The following is a 6,000-nucleotide window of genomic DNA, read 5'->3' on the forward strand; positions in this document are numbered from 1 at the left end:
GGGGGGAGACATCTAGGGAAGCAAAGATCCATTCTAGATTTTGCACAGCAATTAGCATAACTGTGAGTAAAGAATCCAACAGAGTGGGATGAAAGATAATTGAATACCAGCCCTCCATGGAGTTGGATGGTTGTTAAGCAGTAGGAGCAGCAATTCCTGGACTGCAGCCACCAAGACCAATGCAGGCTGTGAGTGCCTGTAGCAAAAAGGTAGTGAGAAACTAAAGGTTATGTACAGTCTTGTTTTGTTGGTGATGGAATGAAATCTCAGCCAAGCTTGTTAAAAAAAAAAAAAAAAAAAAAAGAGGGTTGCTGGGCTTAAAGAATTAATACATTGTAACTGGCATGCACATATTTAGCTGCTAACTAATATTGGTTCAGTATGAGCATTTCTGTAGGTAACTGGAGAGTAACAGAGCTGTGGGTGGGTGTACCAGCAGTTCCTGCACTAGGGCAGTTATCTTGCAGAGTGATTTTCTGCTGAAGATATGAAAACCCATGAGGGACTGGCCTAAGGGTCTGAAGTGCAGCATAAAGTAGACTAGATTTGTGACCCCCTAACTCTCACTATGTAGGAAGTTGGCTATGAGACCTTCCTAGCAGCATTCCAGTCTCCTGTGGAAGCCACTAGATCTGAACAGAAACAGTATGTGAGTATAACCAAGCCTTAAATGGTCATATACAGGCAGTAAAAAGGATTGCATTCAACGCATCTGTACATGTCCATTTCCCTTGTATCCCTAATTTTGAGTTGTACAGTGACAGTGAGATGTTGAGACATTTCATTGCTACCCTACCTTCATCTGTAAGAGCAAATCAGGCTTGGGTTTTCCTGCTGATCATTTCCTCCCTCCTACTTGATACCTTTCTGATATTTGAATTTTAATTCAAAGTTGTTTTTTTTTTTTAAATTATTATTATTATTATTATTGTTATTTTTTAAAGTTAGAAATACTTCCTCTGTAGTGTGTGTAAATCCAGATAAGGTTGAGGTTTGAATCAGATTTGAAATCTGCTTGAAAACTATCTGCTGTCATTGTATCTGGAGACTGCCTCTTGCTATAGATGACTGAAACTGGTGGGGTCTAGACATAAAGGTGAATGTGAAGGGGTGGTGTGTCTCCTGCTGCTTTGGATGGCAGGGAGGTAGAGGTGCTGAGGAACTGCGGTGCACAAAGAGGGAAGGGTGGTAACCAACTGGAGGCTGGAATGAGCTGCTGTTGTTTTTAACCACCTGTCTTAAGTGATCCTGAGCTCCAGTCCAGTGAACCTGGACTCACTTAAAATAGGCTCTTTTCTGTTGGGCAGCTTAGCAAGTAGGAGGGAAAATCATGTGCTTTAGTTCTGTTGCTCTTTTGCTACTGTCCATAGTACAGATCCATCAAATGCTGGTAAGAATTGCTGTACCTGGTCACTGTTGTAGTAGAGGCATGAGTTTTAGCTATATACAAGGCATGAGCATCAGGTCTGTGAGAAAAATGTTCATGTATTTATATCCTGGTTCCACTACTTGCTCTTTGAAGAGTTGGGCCAATCCTGGTTCAGTGTCTTGGTTTTGTCACTTGCAAAATAGGTGGAAGTTTACTGACCAATGGAAGATTATAATGGCTTTGTACTCAGGTGATCATTACGGCATGCTTGGTTCTCCTGTGTGTTCTTCAAGAACGATATTGAAGAAGTGCAGAAAGGGTTGCAAAGCAAGACTGAAGAGCTGTAACATACATCTTCCAGGAAGAGACTTCCACAACTCCATTTTGCTTTATTGCGCAGAGAAGTAACTAGATGAGTGAATTTCACAGGTACTTTTATGAGAAGAAAATGCTGGGTTCTTAAAAGGCTCTTTAATCTTGCAGAGAGAAGCATAACAAGAAGCAAAGGCTGGAAGTCAAAGCCAGACAAACTCATAAGAGAAACAGTGCACGTGTTTTTAACAGGGAGAGTGATTAACTATTGGAATAAACTGACAGGTTCTTGAAGTTTTCAAGTAAAGGCTGTGATGCCTCACTGGAAGATGTACCATAGCAAAATATAAGTTGTCAGGTTGAAGCAGGCTTGACAGGCTTTTATGGCATAGCAGATTGAAGTAAATGATCTAGTAGTCATTTCTGGTTTTAAAAAACAGAGCTTTACAGGCATAACGTGTTCCTTTGTCCATATATACATAAGCAGTAATTTTTAAATAGTAAGTATTAAATTATGCCACTAGATTATCCTTCCACAATGATAAACGTTTTTGCTGAACATTCTTGCAAAATACGTAATGGAGAGCAGACATGTAATTTCTATTGATTTAATTTGCACTGGGAGTAAAAAGAGTTTGCTTTTGGTTATACAGGTAATTGTCAAAATGGAAACAGCATTGCTCAAGAATGCCTATGTTTCCAGGACCTGCATTTGCTTTCATTGATATTGTTGACACAGCTTTGTTTTCTTGCAACTTAGGCTTCTCATGAGCATGTTGTAAAACAAACAAACAAACAAGCCACATGTCAAATTATCTATTTGAACCTGAAGAAAGGGCAACCTTCCAAGGACTCCACCAGGGTCTCAAGACTGGGACTCTGAAGGGCAAGTGCGTTCATTTTGAATTCTGTGTGTTTTTCCCCTTTCAGTATCAAAACACAATCCGAAAGTGTAACAAACAGATGAGTTAGTCACATGAGCCTTGTAGTTTTGCAACTTCTAAAGGAAAATCTTCCTGTGATTCAATTCTACCTTTCAGTGACATAGCAGTGATTTTACTGAGTTGTCTTTTAATAAATGGCTAAAGATGGGGCGATAAGAGTTCATTTTCAAATTTTTGACTTCAGATAAGAAAATCTAAAGATCGGAATTACAATAATCTTGGTTCTGTTTTTGTTGTTCATAATATAAACTGAGAGGAGTGTTTTTACCTGTTGCCTGAAGGTTCCTCCATCAGGCCTGTTGCAGACATTCACCACCTTCCTGCCAACAGTCTTCCCCCACATAGTGAAGGTAGTATAGATACCCAGACTACTGGAAGTGCACTCTCCAGAGTCACTGTAGTCTTTGATCTGTCTGTGTTTTAGGGCATGCCCTCAGCACTGTTATTTTTGGAGGTCCTGAGCAATGCAGACTGCATGTGTGGATAAGACTTTTTCTTTTTGAAAAACATAAATGAGCTGCTTGCTTAGCGCTTGCTTTGAATAGTCAGGCTTTTGCAATTTTATGTCATACAAAATGTGCAAAGTTGGGTGTATTACAAAAAAAATCAGGCAGAGGCTGGCACTCTTTTCACATCAGCCTCGTTATCTCCCTTACACTAGAAAAATAGTGAAGATATCTCTCCATTAGCAGCAGCTGGCATGGCTATTGCAATCTAAGACAAGTAAATATGTGGCAGGGAGAGAGGGAGAATTGGCTAAGAATAAACAGAAACTGAAGTACTTATACTTCTCTTCTGATGTGCATCTGTGTATACACACACGTTTTAGTACAGTCGAAAGCTCCTTCAAAAAGCAAACAAACAAAACCCAACAACAACAAAAAAAGCCCACAACATTTTGCAATTGAAAAAGCAAAGAATGCTGGCTCATGGAGAAGAGCCAGAGGTGAAAGCAAAACATTTTTCACTGTTAATTCAGGACATTTTGTGAGAAGAATGAGCAGCAGGGAGGGCTTTGGCTTTGCAAACAGGCATAGAAATGTCTGTCAGCTCATAATGAACCTGCTTTTTGCCTTCCTTTCCGCCTGAGTTGTCATTGCTTGTGTTTCTCTTTTTCCTTCCTAGCTGAACTTCTTACTTGATCAAAGCTTCTATTTTATTTTTAAACTTTTCATTCCTGTAAATGATTGGAAACTCTCCAGCAAAGCTCTGCTAAAGCCAGAGGGGACTGAAAGCAAAGAGCAAGGACAGCTCTGAGGACAAACTGCGGCCAGTTGGAGGACACTCCTTTAGAGCTGCAAGCAGCAACTCCCCTTCCTCTCCTTGCATTTTGGCTCTTTCCAGTCCTTTCTAAAGGGTAGGGAATTTCATCCTACATCCCAAATGCAGGAAGAGGTGTCAAGGAGACAGGGAAAGACCTTGGCAGTGCAAATAATTTGGATGTTTTTAAAGGATGTGGATACTTATTTTGGGAAAGCTAAAGTAGACCACTCAGTCCGATGTAGGCAGCTATGTGTAAGATTTAGATTGGAATGAAAGTTCTGAGGGCAAAAACGTCAGCACTCAGCCAAAGGGCACTGTCACCCGGACAGTTTATGCCTAAACGATCAGGAATAGCATCTCTCTATTCACTTGGCAAGAAGTAACAGGCTGTGGTAGCCTCTCTGCTCTGTGTGACTGGATGCAAAGAAGGATGGTGACCCTTCTGACCAATTCAGGCCCCATCTTTGCTTTTACCTGAGGCAGGGAGTGTACCAGGCAGGCAGAGCACAAAGCAGGGACACAAGGTGCTTGGGTTATATTTACAGTGCTGATGCTGGCCTTGCATGACCGATCTGCCTCAGTTTATTCCTTTGTGGAAGGTGGCATTGATTAGCTTTAGAAGATTCGTGGGAGAAAGATGAACACAATAATGTCATTGCTAATGGCAGGGGCAGTAAACTAAAAGAGTTTGTTAACATTAAAGAAGCATAAAGGTAATCCCCAGAAAGTTACTCTTCAGGCATATTTAAAAGGCTTTATTTTAGCAACTGCCTAATTGATCATGTTCTCACTTGATCTTAAGCAATGTTTTTTAGACTGGTCTCTCTCCCTGTTGACCTCCTGCACTATCTTCACTTTAAGAATGTATTACTAGTATTACTGCCACTGTACTGGCAAGGGAGAAGGAGACATTTGTACTACAGTAGCTGAAAAGCCAGCTCCTTTCCATCAAATTAGTGAGATCCACTTCAAAGTGTGGTCCAGCTTTCGGACGGCTCCCTATTCCTGTATCAGCTCTGTAAAGGGACCTGATGACCTTCTCTCAAAGACAACCAAGTTAAGCTAGTCCAGACATGAAGGAGAACTTCGTATATTTACAGGAATGTTTAAGTTTATTAGACTGTAGAATTAACTAGCCTTAACTTAAGGAGACATTGTCAGTTTAAATCTCACCCATTGTTAACATCTTGTATAAATAAGCTGTAGAATACTAAGCCTGATGAAAATAAAATAAAATAAAATAAAATAAAATAAAATAAAATAAAATAAAATAAAATAAAATAAAATAAAATAAAATAAAATAAAATAAAATCCTCTCTTTAAAAAATAAACAAAACACATAGATGTTTGCCTGGACTGCGTGAAAATTCAAAATCCAAAGCTTGAAGGACTTACCCTATATTGACAGTAAGGGCAAGCAGAACTGAAATGAATTTTCTGATTTTTATTTTCTCTTTACTGTCTGTGCTCAAAGACATGCATTAAAAAACAAACCAAAACAACAACAAACAACCCACCAGCAACAAAACAACTAATTCTGGGGGGAGTAATGCACCCTGAGCAGCACTGCCACTCTGCAGTCCTGTCTCACCGCTACGGGTGTCTCATTGATATGTCAACTTACGAATAAAAAACCATTTCCCACACACTGTCCTGTGGTGTAGACCACTCTCCTATTGCATGCAGTTCGGAAGGGCCAGGTGCTGTCTGTGAGCATCATCATCCCACAGCAAGCCCCGGTCTCCTATCCAGCTGCAAGGTGACTCTCAGTGCTGTAGCCCAGCCCTGTGCTGGTTGCTGTTTGATCCATGTCCTGAGCAGCCGTGCCTGGCCATGGGCTGAAGGATGGACAGCAGGGTAGCACGAGCACCACGGAAGGGTCTCTCCTCTCCAAGATCCAGAGGCTCTGTGAATTATTTTCAAACAATGCTGCCATTCTTTGGTAGATTGAACATCCCTAGTCTCTTCACAGCAGGGTTAGTGAGTATATCACAGAGTGACCATAAACCAGCCAAGGAGTACTTCCTGAAGGGATAAATACGGAGTTACTGGAGCTCCTCGGTAGCTAGCACACCTCAGGCTGCTGTTACCTTGACAACTGTAGACAGAACA

The sequence above is a fragment of the Anas platyrhynchos genome, chromosome 2 (genome assembly GCF_047663525.1).
Source record: "Anas platyrhynchos isolate ZD024472 breed Pekin duck chromosome 2, IASCAAS_PekinDuck_T2T, whole genome shotgun sequence".
NCBI lineage: Eukaryota > Metazoa > Chordata > Aves > Anseriformes > Anatidae > Anas > Anas platyrhynchos.